We start from the raw sequence: 23,981 nt of genomic DNA on the forward strand, positions 1-23,981 counted from the left end.
TCTTCCTGCTGTGGGAAGATGTTTCCCAGAATTACGACTTTGAGTTCCTCCTCAATCGTCGACTTCAACAAGACCCACTTGAACGTTTGTTTGGACACATTAAACAAAAGCAAGGATGCAACTCGAATCCCAATGTGCCTCAGTTCACATCTGGGCTGAAACACATTGGGATTCAGAAGCTCTTCACATTGTCACCGAAGGCAAACGTCGAGAAGGATGAGACGGACCTCCTCCAGGAGTTGTCGCCGTTTTCACTTAGTAGCGAGCCACTCGTGGATGCTGTGCAACATGTCCCACGGGACGACTTTCCATCTTTGGACAACATCACTGAGGAGGCAACCGATGAGGAGTCTCATGTTATTGACAACTCTGCCACTTATTATGTTGCTGGCTTCCTTGTTAAAATGCTTACTGAGAAGGCTGCAGAAGGTTGTCGTTGTCCTGACTTGCTTAGGGATGAGCAAAGTAACCTTGATGAGCCACATCAGTTTTTCATGATGCTTAAAGCGAATTACGTCCAAGGCCAGCTCTTCAGCAACATGGCTGTGCCATCAAGCGCAGCGTTCACACTTGTTCAGCAGCTCGAGTCACACTTTCTTTCGATTATTGAAAGTGTAGCGCACCTCCGAAATGTTTGTGAGTAATTGTGCATAACTCTCTCACGTGTTGGTGTTTTAATTTTTGTACTCCAGAGTGTCCTGTACGGTTTTTAAAAATGGTTTGTAGGATTCGATTGTGCTGGCATGTCCGTTTCGTAAATAGAAACTTGGATAAAGTTCGCTTTCATTTTCGCGTCTCTGGAATACAGCTTGAAAAGTTCAGTGGGTAAAACTTCATTCTGGAGATGTTTTAGCTTTTATGTTGCTTTCCATAAGATATCTGCAAGAGTAAAATTAATTTTATTGGGATTTTATTGGGTCGTGCAGACTGCACACTAGGCATTTGTTGGGATTATTTGCAGCAAGTAGGATGCACTCTACTGGTTTATTGTAGTGACTGCTTTTTTAGATGGTCATGTCTGTTTTTTCCTATTATGGTCATGTGGATTGTGTAAGTTCCCATTTTGGTCTTTGCTAATACTCTCTTATGCCACTCATCTTGGATGCAACTTCGTTTCCTTTTTGGCATGATTTGATTTGATTTGATTTTGGGTTTTAGTGGCGCAGCGGCTGCTAAGGCCATAGTGTGCCAAAAAAGTGGCAGAAGAAAAAACTGCGGTGCTATTTAGTTAAAGGTGAGGTATGATGTAAGAGTTTAAAATGTTTCATAAAATGCAGACAAGAAAAAGAGGATCCACTGACTTAAAGGTGCTGTAATAGGCCAATGCTGTTTAGGAAGTTAAAACTTGGGTATGAGGAACAAGAGGCTCCTCTCCCAGCAAAATGGCAGGGTGGAATGGGATCTATTCCCTAAAAAACCTTCAGAAGTTGATGCGACGCTCCTCATGATATTTCGGACATTGAATGAGAATGTGCAAGACGGAGAGTGTTTCATCATATTCTTCACACATTGGAGCATCCTCTGCTCGCAGAAGGAGGTTGGGTGCCAGACACCGTCCTTTGGGGGGCAGGGCAGTGGGAGGAGCAAGGGTCGGCAAGCCCTGCTCATGGTGTAATACGCCAAAACAACAGGGACAAAAAACGAAGGGAGAACTAGACAGGACGCGGCGTAACTTACAATTGAATTGTTTATTTGCTCCTTGCTGGGCGTGGGCACGCCCACTTCTTTCCTAGAGCTCGGAGGCAGTGTTTGCCGCACCGCTCGCGAGGTGGAGGGGGACCCCGATGAGGACACGCAGGTCATCCGCAGATGTCTGCGTCCCCGTGGACACCATCGGCCGTACAGGTCCCTTGCGCACAGTCTCTGCATATGAACCACGTGAGGCAAACACATGCTTCTTTGACTCGTGGTATGGAATGTTCTCTTGGACCTTCAATGTAAGTATTTATTTTTCCTGCTTCCAGAGAGAACAAGACCGAGAGTATGCAGCGTGCTTCCCTTCGCAATTAGTGACTTCGGATCGTTCTCACAGTGATCTGCGAGATGCTCTTTGCTAGAGCACCTCGCAGATGTGTCAGATCCGCGACAGCTCCGCGAGCCGTGGCCGAACCGCTGGCACTTGAAGCAGCGCAGCGGGTTCGGTACGTATGGCCGAACGCGGCAGTGCAGGTAACCTGCCTTGACAGCTTGTGGGTTGATCTGTCAGCCCTGCCTCCTGATGTGCTCCCGCTTCTCAGGTGTTCATTCGTACCAGAGCTTTCCGAAGGCATTCAAAGCAAGCATCTCCGTGAACAGTATGTCAAGGCACATGCTCCACATGTTGAGCCTAGGACGTGTGATCTTGGCTCCGAAGGGGACAGGTACCACTATGTGCCAACTCCAAGGGTTCTTGCAAAGCTGTGTGAAAATCCCGATATTGCTGCCCGACTCATCACGCCGCAAGCAAGCCATGATGAACCGGAGGTTTACCGAAGCTTCTCAGGCGGACTCCTTTTCCAAGACTTCATGAATCTCATCCGACGTGGGCCCGGTACACAATTTCCATTTTGTTGTACAGTGATGAACTGGAGATTTGCAATCCTCTTGGACCAAAGCGTGGCGTGCGCAAGCTACTTGCTGTGTACTTCACATTGTTAAACCTACATCCAGGACACAGGTCGCAGCTACGGTTCATCTACCTAGTGCTTCTGGTGAAGTATGACGACATACAAAAGTACGGCTTGGACAACATCCTGAGCCCCTCGATCACTGACCTCAATGAACTACAGGCATACAGAGTTAGGTTCATGAGCAAAGAAGCAGCACAGAATGCACAGGTCTTTGTATTCTGTGTGTGTGGTGATGACCTATCTATGAATCGCCTTGGGGGCTTCTCATGTCGTTTTAGTCAGGGCAGGGTGTGCCGGTTTTGTATGGCATTATCCGAAACATTGTCAGAGATAACAACAGAGGATTTCTGTACCCTGCGGTCGGCTCAGGCACACGAGCAACATCTGAAAGCTGTGGCTGTGAACCCAAAGTTAAATAGAAAACTGTATGGTGTGAACGAACGTTCCTCAATGCTGGAGCTGCCATACTTTGACGTGACGCGACACTTACCCCCAACCTCATGCACGACGTTCTAGAAGAAGGCTTCGAGTCCATTCTTCGCCCAATACTGAAGGCGTTAATTGAGGGTGGGGTGTTGTCGTACAGTGACATGGACCGCATCGCTTCCTTGGCATATGGGTGGAACAACAAGAAAAACAAACCTGTTGCAATGAACAGAAGCTTTCTAACAAGCAAAGCGAACTTGAAGAGAACTGCATCCGAGAAGTGGTGCCTTCGGAGACTTCTGGGTTTGATTCATACTGAGCTGATTCCAGAAGGTGACGCGGACTGGGAATTGTTCCCTCAGTTTCGGAAATCGTTGACATCAGCTTTGCCACTGTCGTGCCCAGCGGGTACTATACCTTACCGGAGACAATTGTGCACGCGTTTCTTGTGGAGTTTGCACAGCGGTATGGAAGTACACCCATCATTCCCAAGCTTCATTACCTTGTGCATTATGCCAGAATGATTCGTGAGCTTGGACCACTACAGCAGTTTTGGTCTGAGGTTTGAAGCCAAACATCAATATTTTAAGAGCGTCGCCTCACGGATGAAGAGCTTTCGAAACATAACTCTGACATTGTCCAAACGACATCAGTTAATGCAGAGTCACCAGCTCAAGGAGCTGTCATTAGATGCTCAGTTCATGGCCCCATCTGGCAAGCCTGTTGACCAGAGTTCTCTGCCACCTTCTGTTCAGGAGGTGCTGCCGCTGAATGCACGCCAGGTGTCGCATGCAGCAGTCGACCACCGCGAGTACTGGTGCGGTGATATCCTTGTGAAGGCTGCACAGGATGTTGAACCAGAGTTCTGTGGAGTTAAAGCCCTGTATGTTGCATCAGGCAAACTGTTCATTTTGGTTGAGTTGTTAACCAATGAAGGCTTCGACAGGCACATGTTTTGCCACCGTGTGGGCAGGTCAGGGCACCTAAAACTTGTGGACACTGATGATGATCAGACGCTCTACTGTGCTTTAGATCTGTACAATGATAGTGAGGTTGTCATCAAATGGGAAGTGCTTTAAGCTTTTGTATGGCGCTGTTGCGGTCAACCTGTTGGAAACATGTGGCAGTAGAAATAAACATGAAGTGTGGCCCACCCACGGAATCTACGGGAGTTTGTTGGCTGATTGTTATCTGCACGACAACTTGCTGCATCTAAAGCAAAAGCTCACTTTGGAACCCAGAAATCTGGGTTTGACTTGCACCCATTGTGTTCAGTTTGGATCATTATACCAGCACGCAGTCTTGCCATCGCTCTACGGTGAGACAGTGTCGCCATATAAGGGCAGACTAATCGCACACTATCAATATCTAACAAGCAGAGTTCTGCGTTTTCATATAAATCTGATAAAACCTTTGCAACATCCGCCGGTAAAAATACTGTGAACTTTGATATATGTAGGGTTCTTCGTTTTCGGGTAAAACCCAATATTACACAGTTTTTTCACCCTGAACAGGTGTTACAAGAATTGGGTCAAACCCGATTTCTTCCCAAAAGTCAGTCTTGACATCAACCGAATTTATAAAAAATTACGAAAAACTGTATCTCTTTCGTATCTGTTCTTCCAGTCACTCATTTGATGGTTACAAACACCTTGGATTGGCGCTGTCTCGGCATTGATTCGCTTCGGAATGGGCCAGAAGGTGGAAAGGTCCTGTGTGCTCGACCATCTTGGCTATATCGTAGACTTTTGTTGACTTTTTTTTATGTGAATAACAGATTTTGTGTATTTTCCCGTTGCTTGATAAGGCCCAAAAAAACCCGAATTCCAGAATAGTTTCCGAAAAAACCCCATTCCTCTCCTATTATGAGCCTGAAAATAGCACCTTATTTTTACCCCCGATTTCTGAAAAATATAAAAACCCCAAAACGAAGAACCCTAGATGCCTGAAAAACCTTGAATTTCGGAACTGCAAGTCGTAAAAGCCAAACTGTTCTTTATTATTTCCTGGAATTCTCAATCAGCTTTCACAATGAATGTCTCTTTCTTTGTTTCTACTTTTCTTTGTATGCGTCACAAAAATGTCCTTCGGCCTCTTGTGAGAAGGATGGAGCCGTCTTAAAGATGCACTGAAGAGGTTTCTGCGATTGTTTGTTCTTGGTGATAACTCCTTCTACAGGCTCTAAGCATCCTAAAAACCCCAAAAAAGATCTGTAAGTGAGGCTTAATTCCCTACTAAAATGTAATTTACGATCGGGACACGCCCCTCTAGAGCGGAACTTTCCGCTTAGGAAGTGCGGCGCATAATTCGGCCTATCTCGATGTCAGGGCGACAGCAGTGCTCGTCAGTTGACCGTAAGCCGGTGTTGCAGTAGCACATCGTCTGTTGACGGCGCCGCGTCGTCTGCTATTGGAACGGCGGCTTACGGTTGGCTGACGAGCACTGTCGTCACCCTGACGTCGAGCTCGGCTGGATTATGTGCCAGCCTTCCCAATCGGAAAGTTCCACTCAGGGGCGTGTCCCAATCGCAAATCACATTTTTAGTAGGGAAATAAGTGTCGGATCACCCTAATTTGTGGACTTTTAGGATGCTTAGAGACCGCAGAAGTTATCACCAAGAGCAGACAATCTCAGAACTCCCTTTAGTGCACCTTTAATAGGCAATAGTCAAATACGTCTCGATTCGCCTTCCCTGCCGCTAGATGGCTTCCTTCTAGACATTTCCTCACTCCTCCAGCCTCGTTTTGTTAAAACTGACATTATGCGTGCTTCAGATGCATTGGCAGTATGAATTTGAGTTTCAGTGAGATTTTCTCAGTACCCCGCCATAGTGGGGATGAAGAAAAAGCTGTCTTGTGACTGCCCAGGAATCATTACGTTTTGGGGTGCCTATCAGCGACGACTTTAGTGTTTGCAGCTAAACACAAGGGATAAAGGCAACAACAAGAAGTCTTACATCCTCATTTTCACCTGTGCTGTTACCCGTGCCATTCACCTCGAACTAGTGACCGACATGTCCACCCCCCATTTTCTGATGGCCTTCAGACGATTTGTGTCAAGAAGGGGAGTGTGCCGAGTCATCTTTTCTGACAATGCAGAAACGTTTCAGCGTGCTTCAAGGGACCCGAAAAAACTGTGGACAACGTTGCGTGGAGAGGAGGTACAAGCCTACTTCGCTGATCGGCAGATACAGTGGAAGTTTATTATCGAGAGAGCTGCCTGGTGGGGTGGGTTCTGGGAGAGAATGGTCCGGTCGGTAAAGTCCTCGCTCAAGAAAGTTTTGGGTAACAGCTACTTCAACTTCGAAGAACTGACGACCATCTTAACTGAAATTGAGGCTGTAATTAACTCAAGACCTCTGACATACGTCTACACCGAAGCCACCGAAAAGGAACCACTCACCCCTTCCCATTTTCTGGTGGGAAAGCGTTTAACTGCACTTCCGACCAGCTCCAGCGCGGAGCCTGTGCCTTCCCTTGAAGGAAAATACAACAGGCGGTGGCGTTACCGTCAAAAGATGGCAGATAATTTTTGGCGTAGATGGAAGAGGGAATACTTGAACAGTCTGCGATCTGCTCATTTCACGGTGCCGACTTCCTCCAGAGCCCTGAAGAAAGGAACTCAAGTGTTGGTCCACCAACATCTCCAACCTCGACAACCTTGGAAGACGGGAGAAGTTGTAGAAGCATTGACTGGACGAGACGGGCACATACGAGCTGCTATGGTGCGTCTTCCTAACGGTACCATTATTAGGAGACCTGTACAACTTTTATACCGCATGGAATCTATTTACTAATGACTTGACGTCATTGTGGGGGAGTGTGAAGAAACTCAATTTTCGTTTTTCTTGTACAGCCATCGCACATGACGCAATCCCAATAACATCGTCATCTTCTGTTTTGGTTTTGTTGAAACATGGCGTACGGCTCGTTCCTCGCGGCGGAGTTCTAACAATATCTTCATCGTGAAAGAACTCTCTGCAGCACCGTTTCTGCTGAAGGTTCAATGACGGAAAAATACCGTGGTCGCATTCTCGACATCTACGAGAACGCACGCCAACAGTGGTTCATTGCAATTAGTAATCTTAGGATAAGCAGCAACAACGTTATTCCGATGTGAAACGTAAACACCAGTCACCTTCAGAAAGATGTCGTACACGACGTTTGGTCGCACCTGCGACACGCATTTCGCCTTCACCTCGTTGGCAGGCCGTTGATTATTTCCTCCACGGAAAACACACGCTTATGCAGCTTCTCGTCCTTTTTTTTTTTAAATTTGCCCCGCGAAAGAATTCTCTGACACTTTCTATTTTTTGGAGGCCGCACCGTAAACGAAGCATTATCACGCCGTACTAAACAATACGGTTACGGCACCAAGATGCTCTCGACGTGACCAGGTGTTCAGGTGGCGGCGCCACCGTCGCAAATTCAAAGCGCCCCCTGGTTGGCTGCTTCGGTTATATAGCCACTGCAACCCGGTCACGATATACATAGTCTTCACGTGACATCACTTCCCGTACCTCCGTCGATCGCTCGCCATTAGACAGTTTTAGTGGACCGTATGCTATAGCTTTGCGTACGCAAGGAAATTGCGGGTTCAGGCGAGGGCGCCGAACGGCGTTTCCGCCTGGACGGGGGAAAGAGTCATTGTTCCCCGGCAGGATGCTCATAAAAACAAAATCGGTGAAAAAATACAAAATTTTTCCACAAAACAGTTATCAAACACTCAAATGATATTCAGTTCAAATTACTTTTCCTTCACAGCAACTCGCTATTCAATTGTATTCAGCCTATTTAATGTTTTCGTAATGAATCCATAGCATACCTCTCTCGATTGCGAAACTTCGTGCACGTGAACTATCACCGAAACCGGCACTTTGAAAAATTATAGAAATATCAAGCTCGCGAAAATTAAGTCGGTTTAGTACTTGTTTTGCAAATCCACGACTGTTATAAGCGCACCGTCTCGATTTTCAGGTGCAACTAATTAAACTACAAAATAAGCGTTCACAATGACTAAGATATTCACTGCTTTCCGCAGGTATGCTGGAAAAGCAAGGAACACAATTAGAATGCTACCCGGTGAAAGTCTTCTCGAAGAAAGGGTAAAAACACAGGCGAGCTGGCGAAGAACTTTCATCGTAAGCAGAGACACGCAAAATTAATAAAAAAAAAGTGGTTTTGTCCGTTTTTTTTTTTTTTATTTTCGTGTCTCCGGTTACGATGAAAGTCTTCTCGTTTGACCACCTCCGAAGCACTGGCCGATCCAGGGGGGGGGGGGGGGGGGGGGGCGAGGAAACCCCCCCCCCCCCCTCGAGGCATATCAGCACCCCCCGCCATGCTGCGCGGACTGCGGAAACCAGAGCCTTGCTCGAAACTTTGACGGATTCAGACCGTTTGTATCTGAGCACCGGCAATTCGAAATGTCGTTTCCTGTGATTTGCCAGTTAATTAATACGATAAGCAGAGGCCCCAAGCGTCAAAGCGCACCTGCACCCTCGTGACAACACGGAGTAGAAAAAAAGAAAAGCGACGAGCCAGTTTCCATTTGACAATGGGCTTTTGAGAGTAGCGACCTTCTGTCACGAATTTCAGTATTTTCTGTTGCTTTTTCTTCGGCTATGTCTCTGTTCAGCGCGTGTTTTTCTTTCTCACTAAAAACCCCTATATGGAACTCTTTAGAATCCATCCCTTTCGATTCCCGCTTCCACCTATCAGTTTATGTTTGGAGGTGCCCGCGTCTCTACCGCTAGGACAAGGCCGCCGGGCAGAACATCGCCTCCTTCCTGAAAGGGAGAAATTGTAGACATGCGTTTCTGTCGAGGCCAGTCGTTGGGAGCTTTAGGGGCGAAGCTCCTCACGGCCTTGTCACACTGCGGAAACAGTCGGAGAACTTTGTCCTTCAACACGAGGAAAACATTTTTTCGGGGACCCTGTCACATTGCGGAAGCAGCAACAGTCCGGAAACATGTTGCTGTCGTCCGAAAACCATGTTTCCCAACTTGTTCTCTGACACTCGGGGAACATCCTGTCACACCGGAAAAGCGTGTCGGAAGAACACAAATTGCCTCCTCTCCTGCGCGCTGCCTCTCTCTCTCTCGCCCTCGTCTCGTTTCAGCTTCGGTCCAGACGCAGCCAAAGCTACAAGCGCGAGCTCCGGGCTTTCAGCATCCCTGCCAAGCACGCGCGCTCGTGCAGTGCAAGCACTGTTCTGGGCCACATGCTCGCGCTTGTAGCATCGGCTGCGTCTGGACCGAAGCTGAAACGGAGTATAGGCGGCTAGGCTCAGATTTGCTGGCTCCGCTCGCCCCTTGAATCGTTGCCATTTTGGATCGCCGTCTCATCGCCGTCGCTCTACCGTAGTCGATTCATCAGCCGCGCGAACCATCTCGTGTTCTCTGGATTTGGCGGTTGCGTTCTGCTACAGGGCTAAACCCTTGCAGGATGGCATACGCGCCGGCCACAGCAGCAGCTTCTGCTTTGGTGCTTCTTTGTGCCATCGATTCAGATGATTCTGACGATCAGCTTCCGCCACGCAAGAAGCCGCGTTCAAAATGGACCAGCGAGTGGCTCGCAAGAGTGCACCAACAAGGTGCCTATGAGAGTTTGATGCGGGAGCTGGCTCTGGAAGATTCCGAGCCCTACCGGCGTTGGATTCGGATGGACACCGGCTCCTTTGAGAATCTCATAGCAAGGGTGAAATCGCGCATCGAAAAAAGGGACACAAATTTCCGGCTATGTGTCCCGACTGGAGAGCGACTGGCCATCACGTTGCGGTACCTTGCCACGGGTAAGTGTCAGCCATGCATATGTGTGCACGTTGCTGCATCATTACGAGATAACTGTACGAGTTCATAACCTAGCTGAGCGACGTCTTGCAACCTTACAGGAAAAAAAAATCCCCCATGGAAAATCTTTGTTACACGCAGGCACCCATTTTTCCTGCTGGTTTGAGCTAAGCGACCCATTCTTACCACCCATACATCGGAAAGAATTCTCTATTTCACCATCTCTGTGGCGTAAATGTTCGGTTTTGGCCTTAGGAGCGCAAAGGGTGGTATCAAAGTTCAAACCCTGGGCACTCCCTTCCCCAACGAGTCATTGGGGCGTCGCACATAGCCTCCAGTTGCTTTTTAACGTAAAACCCCAATATTTCCCTTTTTTCCCCTCTTCTACCTTGCTATCTTGCAGTTATTCGCTGATTACAAAAAGGAGGGAACACATATTTAGCCAAGCTGTATTGGTCCTTTCACTGTGCCTTCAACTGTTTTCAGGGGACAGCCAGATGTGACTCCAGTTTCATTTCCGGAGAGGGCACAACACCATTTCCACCATCGAGCACGAGGTCTGCCTATTTACAGTGCTCTGAAGGATGACTTCCTGAAGGTAATAACAATACGACATAATCAAACTTCCAGATAATAAGAGTGGAACTCACACACTGGTTACAGCGTGCAAACAAACGCGGACGGAAGGAAGAACTGCACAGGACAAGCGCTGGACTTCAACTTAACGCTTAATGAAGGAAAACCAACAAGAAAAAATGCCAAATCACCAGACCGTCACTAATCAACACGTGCTCAAAAAAGCTATTTCTTTTTTATGTAAATAGATCGAGGTTTGACTGATGCATTGGGAACCTGCCTTTCCAATCTCATAGGCTTCCAGCAGTTCGTGTGCAGTTCTATCGGCTGCCCTCCCCAAAACCGTGACGCTTTCAGATTTCGGCACACACAAGCAGGTGACACAGTGAACAGGAAGGTGGCCTCCCGAGATTGAGCGCAGCAAAAGTGCGTGCTCATCTGCCCGTTGATTGACACATCGGCCAGTATAGCCGATCTATTCACGACCACAGCTTAATGGGATACGATAAACACCCCCATCTGCGCACTCGACGTACCTGTCCAGTTCTTCCCTCCGTCCGCGTTTGTTGGCGCGCTGTATCCAGTTTGTAATGATGAACCAACTCGCTTGCATCGCCACATTGGAACTCACAGTGAGAAAAACATAACCAGGTCTCTTCATCTCCGTCCCAGTGTGTTCCAGGCTTTCATTGACTAGAGTAATAATTGTGAAATTCGGTAACAGACCTTAGTTTTTTTTTTAATTTCTTGTTATGCTGCGAGATTGAAAATGGAATTCTAGAATTTTGTTGGTGGCTGGCCCCATGTATGCTGAGTGACGAACGCAAATTAACCTAAATAGGAACAAACTCTTAGCCAAAGACAAGTCTCGTGGGGATAGTGTGATTACCTGTACACATACATACATACCCCGTGCCCAGTGGCTGCGAACTTGAGCACCTCTGCTCCGACCTGAAGCCACCAACAGTACCGACATATAGAGAGTATTTATAAAGGTGTCGCGAACCTCGTGGGTTTCTAATTTCTGTTTTGAAAATCCTTGCTGAGGCTCGAACTCCCAAAGTTGCAACTTCTGGATTTAAACGAGGATCTAATTTTCTACTTTTGAGTTTGGTTCTAGTTTTGGGAAGCTCAATTTTTGAATTTTTGGTCCCGCGCAAAGTTAAAAAAGTTATAATATTCCAGAGATCCGAGCTCTAAAGTTTTTAGAACATCAGAAGATACATTTATTTTCCAATTTCCAGTTTAATAGTGGTTTCATTGATTTACTATAAATGACCTAAATTACAGCTAGTTTTAAAATAAAAGTAGCATTCACTGCATAACTTTAAACACCAATGAATATCATTGGAAGAAAAAGGAAACTATACAGGACTGGTTGTTGCACATATCATAACTCGAAGAGCCAGAAAACCAGAGGAAAGCATAGTGTATACCATATGTACACAATAAATGTAGTAGCAAAACAACCTCTCCGGCATATTGCCGCGCGCGCAGCTGGCTAAGTAGGCAGCGCGCGCGTGGCCTAACGGTTATCGCGCTCGCCTTACACGCAGAAGGCCGGGGTTCGATTCCTGGCCGCGGCTACACATTTTTGTTGACACTGTAATGTGATGATGTTCTGGTAAATTCAAGAACCGTCTTGGCTGATTCGAGGTTAGAATGTTCTACGCGCCGAACCTTCTACGCCGAACGATCCAGTAACCCACGAGGGTACATGGGGATTCCGCAAGGCGAGCGGAGTCGGTTTTCGCACCAGCGTTCGACTCTGCTGCTACGCCGACTTCGACGTCCGCGACGCTCTGTTATTATCTTTTGTACCCGTTTATTTTTGGCACAAGTTCGCCACATTAAACGTTTATTTCTTTCTGTTTATTTATTGTTCTTTTGGTCACCACCCGTGACAATATGAGTGTAGTGCAGCAAGGTTGCGGTCACGTAGAGAAGCATTACGCCTAGCAACTATCATACTGCACCGCACTAGGAACTTGGGTAGGGCTGTAACTTCGAGTGCAAAGATCTTGCATATTTTGGCTTCAGGCCGGTCGGAGGCCGTAGAGAGAAGAGTGTGGCATAGGTGTCCGTGCACCTCAGAATCGAGCTCCTGGTTGCTTATTCGCGGATGGAATCTTGCTTGTTTGGCAGCAGTCTGGGTTCCGGAATGTACTGTTCCCAGGTTGAGGAAATGCGAGCACTCCAGGAGCTGCGAGATCCAGCTAGCGGAAAAGCCCTATGACAAAATCATATTGATGCTGGTGCCAGGTACCATAATGTTTGCACGGATAGTGCTTGCAATTAGGGAATTGTGAGTGGCAAGAGTGCGTTCGTATTGGTTCTTGGCTGCAGCCGACTGCATTTCAGTGCTACAGTGGGCACAGGCCCCACAGCATGGTGCATCCACACCTGGCAACTAATGCATTACACTCGAACGGAAATTTGTGAATGGGCTTTTATGTGGCAGCTGGTGTGGAACACACCTGTATTAAATCTGAAAACAACTTATTGCAGGTATCCAGCACTCGTGCTGAATGGAAACAAATCGCACAGGGGTACGAAGACCTCTGGCAGTTCCCTCACTGCGTTGGGGCGTTAGATGGGAAACAAGTTGCCCTGATGCCATCTCACGACTCCGGAGCTCAGTTCCGGAGCTACAAGGGATTTTTTAGCATTGTGTTGATGGCACTGGTGGATGCGGAACTGAACTTCGTCTTCGTGGATGTGGGCCGCAATGGCCGAATGAACAACAGCGGCATCTGGGCGCCTGCAAGCTGAAAGAGGCACTGGAGAAGGAGCCATCCATCCTTCCTGATGCTCAAGTGCTTCTACGATCAACACAAGCAGCACCCTGTGTGATTGTGGGGGATGAAGGTTTTGGCCTGAAGCCTTACCTAATGACGCCACACCCTGCTGCAGAGCTCACTACAGAGAAGCGGTTGTTCAACTACAGGTAAGGGGTCCAAGCAGTACATAGTGTATTTATCACTTTGAATTTTTTTTTTTAATGTCACGCCTGGTTATTCGCAGGCTCACTGCAAATGCAGTCTGTTGTGCACGCTATTGGGAGAACACAAACCATTCGAAGTTTGCAAACAGGACAAACGCACGAGGTGTACAAATCTAGTTTAAAACTTTTAGTATGGATATTTAGGTCAGCATAGGATGGTAGAGAAGTGTACAGAAATATGGGAATATGCACGTTATGTTGTGGCAGCAAGGAAAACCGGCCTTGGAGATTATGCCAAAGCTTGAAGCCATATACATTAACTTGACTCACGCATTTCACATCATTTTTAATTAAAGCTTTTTGCGGTACTGATTTCCCCATAGCTGACAAATAAGACCATGATTTACATATTAGGCAACATCAGGACCAATTTCGTAGATATAGAGAAGCATACCAGCATACTGGCACTGTATTTGATAATATCTTGCTATCATTGCTATTTATTTGAGGCTGTCACGTACTGGAGGCACATCGGAGAACGCATTTGGCGTGCTCGCCAATCGGTGGCAGATATATAGGTCTCCGTTGCGTCATGATCCCAAGCGAGCCACCGACATTGTGCTGGCCACTGTGGCACTCCACGACTTCCTCTGGTCGAAAAGCACGCGACAGCTCTACACTTTTTCAGACAGCTTGGATGTCGAGGACATCCTGACCGGTGAGCATGTAGTGTACCACCCTTGCATCATGTAAATGGCCCTTGCCTTGAAAATCTGCTTAAGCTTCAAATATGGCTAGAGCTACAGTAGTTTACGTTTAAAGAGCCTAATAGTTTCCTCTGTAAAGTTACAGGCGAAAGCAATGCAAATATATCGTGCAACATCCTGACTGTTTGTAATGCCATTTTCACTTCGAAAGTTCCAAAGCAAAAGCACTTACTCACTTAGGTATTTAAGAGCATAACTCATTCACAGTCTGCAGTTATCTAGTCTAGTGTGTATCATGACATGGTCCAATGGTCAGACCTCTTACACGTTGGTACCTACGTACTGGCCGAGAAATCCGAAACTTATAGCAGGTGAATGACGGCCCAGAGAAGGCCCGGTATGCTCCTGATGAGGTAAAAGCACACAGCAGAGAATAATCGACTGGTTACTGGCAGCTTTCATTTTGGCGACCTGCTAAAATTATTGTCAGATGCTTCCGCTGCCTGAGCAGAAAGGTGCGAGTCACACTGGTAATGGTGAGAAATCAGTTACTAGTGAGGCTCGAAGCTTTCACGGGTTTAACGGAAACAATAAAGGTTGGTGGTAATAAAGAGGGACCAGGCTCATGAACACATCGAATTGAAATGTGCGTGCTTCAACAATATTTTTTGATGACGTACAGGGAATGTGCGCAATGGCTCATGGAGACAGGATGTAAGCCCAGCTGGAGCAATGCGACAGTTCCGGAGAGGTGGGAGCAACTGCAGTGACTATGCCAAGGCAGTGCGGAACCTCTACACGAACTACTTCGTCAACGAGGGACAAGTGAGCTGGCAGTGGCGAATGATCCCTTAAACAGGTACTACACGAAATCAATGTGCTGTGTCTGGAAGTAACTGCATTTATTATACCAGCTCGTAAGTATCACTTGGATCATATATCCGGTTGTACTGGAAGCAGGAAAATTTACACGGACAATTAACAGCTGAAGGCAACATCTTAAAATTGTTCACAAGACTTGCTAAAGATAAAAACTTTTGTTAGCTGTGCTCTGGGTGTGGTTTCATGCTGTAATTTTCCTGTGCTAGCCTGTGTCAATCTCTTTCTGCCCTTGGTTTCTAAACAATACACCAGGTCACCTGTTCTGCCATTTGATATTGGACTTCTTGCTCCACCCGGCACCCCTCATTATTGGTTTGTCGGAGTTGTCAGTAAGCCCCATGCTTGATTGACGTTATGTGGGCACTCGGTGCCTAGAGTGTATCACTAAAGTATGGCGGTGGTGGTGGTTTTGGGGTTTTTGGCGCAGCAGCATCGGGGCCATAGTGCGCCAGAAACATTGTGTAAAGGAAGCCTACATTCTTTAAGGACTGACTAAAGCCTCAAAGTGGACCTTACTAGGAACTAGACTTATAATTTCCGCAGAATATTAGTTTTTTCCAAAAAATTGAAAACTTGTGAGACTGGGACAAGAGGCTCGTCACCCAGTAAAAGAGCCAAGTGAAATTGTACATGTTCCCGATAGAATATAGAAAAACAGGTTCGACGGTTCTCTTCAAAGTGTGGACAAACTATCAAAATGTGAAGTATACTTAATGGTTCAGAACAGAAGTCACAGGTCGGTTCACTCTCTCTACGTAAGAGGTAGCTATGGGTAAGGTGGGTATGTCCTATTCTCAATCGGCATAAAACTATCCCATAAAAACGCTTTCGGTGTCTGGCACTGCGCCACTCGCTCAGGATGGGCTTCATCATATGGAGTTTGTTTTGCAGCTGGGAATCCCATTCCCTCTGCCAGGCATATTTTATTTGCCTTTTTAGTGGTGCTCGATAATCAGTAGCAGGGATGCTGTTATAGTCAACTGTCCTATCTACACACGCAGAAGCTGCACAGTCAGCTAGCTCGTTGCCTTCAATGCCAATATGGCCACGGACCCAGCAGAATTCTATCTGTATTTTCTTTGCCAGTGCTTGTGTTAGTGTATTACCAAGTTGCACAAGCAGAGGGTGCTTCCAAAATGTTGGAGAGTTGAGTGCTTTCAGTGAGCTCAGAGAGTCGGAGAAAATGACAGACTTTCTATATCGATGTCTGACAATATGGTCAACTGCAGTTATCAGACCATAAAGCTCGGCAGTAAAAATTGAGGCATTTTCGTTTAACCTTTTTACAGATCTGTAGCCCTCGCCGATAGCAGCACAGCCAACGCAGTCTGTGGTTTTTGATCCATCAGTAAAGAAGTGCTTGTAGCCATTGTACGAGGTACACAGCTATAGGAATTCTTGCCTGAGAACACAAGGGTCAACTGTATCTTTTTTGTGCTTGGTCAAAGAAAGATTACAACAAGTATTGGCAACTTTCCATGGTGCAGTTCTTTGTTGAATTTCAAGGACAGGAGAGAGAGCATCAAAATTGTATTGTTCTGTAGCAATTCTTACACGTAGTGCAAAGGGAGGGGTTACAGATGGTTTGTGCTAAAATAAGCGCTCATAGTTTATGTTTTTAATTATTTCATAAGCAGGATTTTGCGGAAAAGAACGGAGTCTTAGAAAGTACTGAACAGCGAGAAAAAGTCTACGTCTCTCGAGCGAGCACTCATGCGATCCAGCGTACAGGCTAAGTACTGGCGACGTACGGAATGCCCCCGTTGCCAAACGGATCCCCTGGTGGTGAATAGGATCAGGCATCTTGAGGGTGGATGGTTTTGCAGATCCGTAAACAAGGCTTCCATAATCCAGGGTAGAGCGCACTACAGCTCTGTAAATTCGTAAAAGACATACCCTGTCCGCGGCCCAGGTGCGATGTGAAAGAACTTTTAAAATGTTTAGTTTCTGCTGGCATTTCAGTTTCAGTGCCTTGATATGGGGGCCGAAAGTAAGCTTGCTGTCAAACGTCACACCGAGGAACCTGTGGTCCGGTCGGACGGGGAGGGGTGTGCCATTTATGTGAAGCGATGGTTCAGGAAACATTCCCCTTCTCCGGGAGAAGCAAACAGCCTCGGTCTTCTCAGCAGAAAACTTGAAACCATTCTCATCAGCCCATTTACTCATTTTATTAATGGTTACTTGGATTTGGCGCTCACAGATAGCTAAATTACATGACGAAAAGCAGACCTGGACGTCATCAACATAAAGCGAGTAGGAGACCGAAGGTGGTATTGCTCGGGACAGAGTTGATTTTAATAAGAAAGAGGGTAACGCTCAGTACACATCCTTGTGGGACTCCATTCTCCTGGATGAAACATGACGAAAGGGTTGTTCCCAATCGCACCTGAAAGCTGCGATCCTGTAAAAAGTCTGCGATGCAATTAAACATATTCCCGCCAATATTCATCTTGATAAGGTCTTGAAGGATACCGTACCGCCAAGTGGTATCGTAAGCCTTTTCAAGGTCAAAAAATACTGAAAGGCAAAACTGCTTGTTTATAAAGGCCTCTCGGATGGCCGTTTCCAATCGTACGAGGTGGTCGGCACTGGACCTGGCGGCACGAAAGCCACACTGGAAATTGCTTAAAAGGGATTTCCGTTCAAGAATGAAGATAAGCCTATTGTTAACCAGCCGCTCGAATGCCTTTCCCAGGCAGCTAGTCAGGGCTATAGGCCTATAGCTGGAGGCTTTACTTCTGTCTTTTCCCGGTTTAAAGATAGGGATGACAATAGCCTTTTTCCACACGCTCGGCAGCTTCCCCTCTCTCCGAACTCTATTGAAAAACTAAAGGAGAATGACGAGGAATGCTTCAGGCAGATGGGAAATCATAGTGTAATGAATGTCATCAACCCCGGGAGATGTTGCTTTTGCTGTGGCAATGACTCGACCCAGCTCAGTAAGAGTAAAAGGCCGGTCATATTCTTCGGCGCAGCTATCAGATCGGCGGATCGGGACCTTCTCAGCTTTGGTTTCAATGCGTAAAAACTTTTCCGTGTAATTTTTAGAGCTGGAGACCTGCGCAAAAAGTCTACCCAGTGCATCAGCCTGTTCCTGCAAAGATGAAAACGCCTCTCCATCGTCGGCTGATAGCAGGGGAATTGAAAAGTGGGTGTAATCACCATCCATTCGCCTTACCCTGTCCCATACAATTTTGGCTGGAGCAAAACTATTAATGGAGGAAGTATACGAGTGAAAGGAACGGCGTTTCGCTTGTCTCCTGACGCGTCGGGCTTCTGCTCGCAGGCGCTTGAATGCGAGAAGGTTGGTGGGGGTGGGATACCGCCGAAACTTTGCCCAAGCGCAATTCTGGCGATTTCTGGACTTTCGGCACTCCCTATCCCACCAAGGCTTTGGGCGCTTGGGTAGTTTACCCGAGGTTTGTGGAATAGCAGCAAGAGCTGCATCAACAATGGCAGTTGTGATGATTTCATTTTCTTCTTCAATAGAGTGTGCTACAGGCAGGACAGAAGACGTTACACATTCCTGGAAAAGTTCCCAGTTTGCTATAGAAAGTTTCCATCGAGGAGGGCAACAGGGGAGAATAGGTGGGGGCTTTGTGGGGATGAGACGGATAGGGAAGTGGTCACTGCCGCGTGGGTTTTTCAGGACAGTCCAGGTAAAATTTGTAAACATGGATGAAGAAACAATGGATAGGTCAATGCAGGAAAAGGAGTGGTGAGTTGAGCTGAAATATGTGGCCTCACCAGTATTTAGGAGACTGGCAGCTCTTCGGGAGAGAAACCTTTCTATAACAGATCCTCGGCTGTCGACCCGTTGACTTCCCCAGAGCGGATTGTGGGCATTAAAATCTCCTAGGAGAACATAGGGTTCTGGAAGCTGGTCTGCAAGGCGTTCAAGATCGGTCAGCGTCAGGGAAGTTGAAGGGTGTATGTAGAGGGAGCATATGCCAGGGGTGGCCAAACCGCGGCTCGAGAGCCGCATGCGGCTCTTCGCTGGTCCAAGTACGACTCGCGGATCCCTCGTAAGGGAATCCTTGTGCCTCCATACTTACAGTCGAACCGCTTTTGACTCGTATATTTCCGCAGATCCTGTTTCTTTCATTGTTCGAGAGAGTTTGCCGGAGCCTAGGGGGAAAGGCATCAAGGACAGGGACTGTCAAACCATGCATTCACGTTGGCTTGAGGGCGAGGAAATGTTCAGCGGCCTTTGTCACTCGCCCGTGATGGTTGTCCCCTTTAGATAAAGGATGCTCCCCATCGTTTCTTGTTGAAGGTGAAGCCCGAGTTGACATCATTCATAGCCCCCCCCCTCCCCCCCCCCCCCTCCCCACCCCCCCGCGGCTCTTACAAGTTTCTTGATTTTGTTTGCGGCTCATAGGCGGGGTCAGCCTGGCCACCCCTGGCATATGCAAATAAGGCGATCTAACATCAACCGTACTGCGACAGCCTCCAGAGAAGTGTTCAAAGAAATTTCAACAGCTGGTACCGTTCCGTCCACAACAATGGCAACTCCTCTGGAACTGCCAGACGTTGTTATGCGATCTTTGCGAAAGACTTGAAATGATCGCAGGAAATTACTATTCGACGGTCCCAAATATGTCTCCTGGAGACATACTGCAGAGGGTGTGTACTCCTGAAGCAAGGAGTAAACATCATCCAGGTTGTGAAAAAGTCCTCTACAATTCCACTGTAAAAAGCCTCCTGCCATAAAAATGTGCTAAGCTAAAAGGGGCGTTAGGAATGTGGACCAAATTTTAAAATCGCTAAAACTGAATAATAAAATTAATATTAAAAAGCAAGTTTATTCTGATATCAAAATATTTATCACAATGCAATACACATAAAAAAGTAGACAATGTGAAATTGGAGAGCTCCAGAATTAAAATATATGGGGTATATACATGAAGAAAAATGCATGGGGTGAAATTAAATGCCTTGGGTAGAGGGTTCATTTCGGAGGCTTAACAGGCGTTTTTGCTTTGTTCTTGGGTTTTGGGGTATGCCAATCCGTGCCTTCAAAGTCAGACAGGTTTGTGGATGGATCAGCAGCCTCAGCTGCTACTTCCATCTCTCTAGTTTCGCAGGCAGGTTTGCCTGCAGGCTTCGGTTGATCGGGTGTTCGAGAGGGCGGTTGCCGCCCTCGGCCCGATCCACAGGGAGGAGTGGAGGAGGAGCTGGGCAAATTGTCCTGCTCCATCGGTTCCACTCCATTAGAGCCAGGGGCGGTGCGAGAGTCGCGCCGCTCCCTAGAAGAAAAGCCCCTCCCAAGCGAGTTGGAGCGAGGGCTTCGCTCCTTCTCCTTCAGGGAGGGTCCAGGAGGGACAGTGGGCACGGCTGACGCCGTCCCATTCTGTGAGAGGGCAGCTTGCATGCTCCCTCGAGGTGTCTGAGGGGGCAGCTGCCTGCGTTCAGGAGTTGGGGCCTTTAGGGCCACTGCCAGCATCTCTGGCGAGACCTGGGTGGCCCTCGACTCCGAGCGTGGTGCAGGGCCCCTGCGCACCACCTCGGCATAGCCTCCCTTTGAGAGGAACGACAACCTTTTCTTAGCCTCTGGATATGTGATATTTTCCTTGGCTTTTAGTGAAAGAATTTCTTTTTCTTGTTTCCACAGAGGACAGGTGCGGGAGTGTGGTCCACTGCAGTTACTGCAGCGGGCCACTGCGTCGCAGATGTCAGCGACGTGGTCCTGCCCTCCGCACTTCGCACAAGTCTCTTTTCCTCTGCAACTCCGTGAACTGTGGCCAAATCGTTGGCAGCGGAAACATCGTTGCGGGTTGGGGATGTAGGGACGAATGCGGCAGTTCAGGTAGCCTGCTTTGATTGTTGCGGGAAGAGCATGTTTCTCGAAGGTCAGGATGACGTGTCTTGATGGGGTTTCTCTGCCGTCTTTTCGGAACATTATGCGTTTTACAGCGACAACACCGGCGCCTTTAAGTCCTTCAAGGAGTTCTTCTTCACTTGTTTCCAGAAGGTCGTCCTCGGAAAGAACTCCACGGATGGTGTTGAGTGTGCGGTGAGGACTCACCGACACTTTCACATCTACAATGTTTGTGAGCTTACATAATGCTTCGCTATGAAGTTTTGTATCCACCTCAACAAGGAGGTCTCCAGAGTGCAGTTTCTTGGCCTTATACGAGAACCCGATAAGGTGTTCCAGAACCTTTGACACAATAAAAGGAGATATCTTTGCAACGGGTTTTTGTTCATCTAAAGAATGAACAACAAAGAACTTGGTAAAGTTTTCCACAGGAGGGTCTTTTTCGATGGTTTTGTGCTCAAGGCAGCGCCTTTTCCAGGGCTGTCGTGAGCTGGGTTTAGGAGGAGGGGCAGCCATAAGAGGCGGAGAGTGTTCAGAACCTGTGGTGTGCCGCCCACCACGGAGCCCAACAAGGGAATAGTTAACGGACCATAACAAAAAGGGCTTTGCTGGAACTGTTAGACTATTAGCACTGCCCAGGTACTATAACCAAGTGTGGTTTTGGACAAGGGGTCTGTCGCCACTCAAGGTTAGCCCTTGCCGCCAAAGGAGTTGAAAAAGGAAAGAAGAGAAATGAGGAGAGTGAAAAGTATGAGAAGATAAGGGCGAAAGAAGGGAGGGGATAGTAGAAGTGGCGACTGACTGAATCATCCTGGTCGGGCCAAGCCAGGACTCCCGTCTATGAGAAGCGGGGGCCGAAGTGGTGTATTGCCTCGCCCGGGGGGCCCCGAAGGGTCCAAACCTACCCCGGGCTCGGCTCAACCATCAGGATGCCCTTTTCCCCAGACACGGGAAGGCCACGCACAGTCAGACGTGGGCGGGCGAACCCGCATGGCTCGGGGTCCGTGGTGACGCCACTCACCAAACACCTCCTTTCACAGGTGCCCCCTGCGGGGAAAAGTATGGCGGAATCAAATATTTGGTATAGCAGCTCGAAGTGCATGCTACACTTTATAGAAATAATTTGACCGTCTTTTTTTAATAACTATACTTCCACATGGTAAACTAAGCCCTGAGACACTGCGGGAAAAAGAAGTATGACTAAGGAGAGAAAGAACAGAAGTCTGTTGCGACTCTTCTCCATCCCTTTCGTCGCCCTTCTTTTTCCCAAGCCTCGGGGTTCAGTTCACCATGTTCAATCATCACCAGCTCGTTTGCGCCCTAACATTCTGGTTATACTTTCATTTTATTTATTATCCAATGATGATGATGATTGGGGGCTTTATGGCGCAAAATGCTACTGAGGCCAAAGTGCGCCAAACTAGGTGGTTCATTCAGATTCTAGATAAAATGGGACATTGTTCGTCATTATCATGGGTATTAGAGCTGGTGTAAAAAGCCAGTGCTAGAAATAAAACTGAGCACTCGTTCAAATGGGATAAGAGGGTGATTTCCTAATAACAGAACAGGGTGAAAAGGTATACAATATCTAAACAATTCAGGAAAATGATGCCGTCGTTTTTCATCAAGACCGGAACAGAGCCATAGAATGTGTAGGATGGAAACATCATCCCCGCAGTGTATACATCGGGGTGGTTCTTCTCCACAGAGGAGATATTTGTGGGTTATATAGGAATGGCCTATGCGAAGGCGACATAACAATACCTCATGAAATCGATTTTTTAAAGAGGCACTCTCCCACAGTCCAAGAATGGGCTTGGTGAGGTGAAGCTTATTGTTCGATTCTTCGTCCCATTCTGTCTGCCATCTCTGGAAAATTGATGCCCTCACGACCGGTTTGATATCCTGGTAAGGTAACGAGGCTGCTAACTGCCGAAGATTCCTGGAGGAAGAAGCCATCTTATCAGCTTTTTCATTGCCCCATATACCTACATGACTTGGCACCCAGCAAAGTATAATACGATGTCCGTTCTGCAATGCACGATTAATTTTGGTACGCACAAGCTGTACAAGCATATTTTTGGTGTCTTTGAGGGAACTAATTGCAGTGATCACACTTTGAGAGTCCACATATATAATCGATCTTACTTTTCTCTTCAGTCTAATATGGTCAATTGCTAACATCACTGCATACAGTTCTGCTGTAAAGATACTGGCGATCGAATTAAGGCGCTTCGTTCGAGAAAAGTTCTCAGAATATACGGCACATCCAGTGAAGGATTGAGCCTTAGCACCGTCAGTATAAAACTGACAATAATCAGCATACTTTGTCTGCAACTCTTGAAAATCTTGCAGTATAACCACTGAAGTAACACTGTGCTTATTATATTTCGTAAGTGACCAATCGCAACAAACCGGCAGTCTCTCCCAGGGAGCAATACAGTCAACTTGTGAGAGTAGGGACATTCCATCGGGAGAAATCTGAAGAGAGGTATGATAGTCAGCAAGGCGGAGACTTAATGGGCGTACAATGCTGGGCTTGTTTTCGAAAAGGCGAGAGAACCTTGAACGTTTTATGGAATCATATGTTGGATGGCGAGGGTTAGCTAATATTTTGTAGGCATATGTCATACTTAGATATTGGCGTCTTTTATCCAACGACAACTCGTTGGACTCGGCGTATAAACTCAGAATGGGGGATGTACGGAAAGCGCCCGTGGCGAGTCGTAATCCAAGATGGTGCACTGGATCTAACATTTTCAGAGCTGATTGTCGCGCTGATCCATACACTATTGCCCCATAATCAAGACGGGATCGCACAAGGGAATTGTATAGGCGCAGCAGACATCTTCTATCTGATCCCCAAGTCTTCTTAGCCAATACTTTTAAGAGGTTCATACTTTTAAGGCATTTTTCCTTCAGACACTTCAAGTGGGAAATGAAATTAAGCTTCCTGTCGAAGATCACCCCCAGAAACCTGTGCTCATTTTTAACAGGCAACCGCATGGCTTTCAGTTCGAGGTCTGGATTCAAAGGCAGCCCACGGCGCAAGGAGAATGGCACACAAACCGTTTTTTCTGGAGAAAACCTAAATCCATTTTCATCTGCCCAAGTACCAAGTTTTTTTCGAGCCAACTGAAGCTGGCGTTCACAGGTAAAACTGTTACAGGAGGAACACGAGATTTGAAGATCGTCTACGTAAAGTGAGTATGAGATGGAAGACGGGAGA

General features: G+C 47.2%; 1 pseudogene; it reads left to right on the top strand.

Annotated features, from left to right (window-relative positions):
* The first annotated feature begins 3,555 nt into the window (after nt 1-3,555).
* On the top strand, nt 3,556-14,904 carry LOC115318417 (annotated as a pseudogene).
* Nucleotides 14,905-23,981: the final 9,077 nt, after the last annotated feature.

This window comes from Ixodes scapularis, unplaced genomic scaffold (genome assembly GCF_016920785.2).
Source record: "Ixodes scapularis isolate PalLabHiFi unplaced genomic scaffold, ASM1692078v2 PGA_scaffold1__304_contigs__length_218370807, whole genome shotgun sequence".
In the NCBI taxonomy this organism is placed as follows: domain Eukaryota; kingdom Metazoa; phylum Arthropoda; class Arachnida; order Ixodida; family Ixodidae; genus Ixodes; species Ixodes scapularis.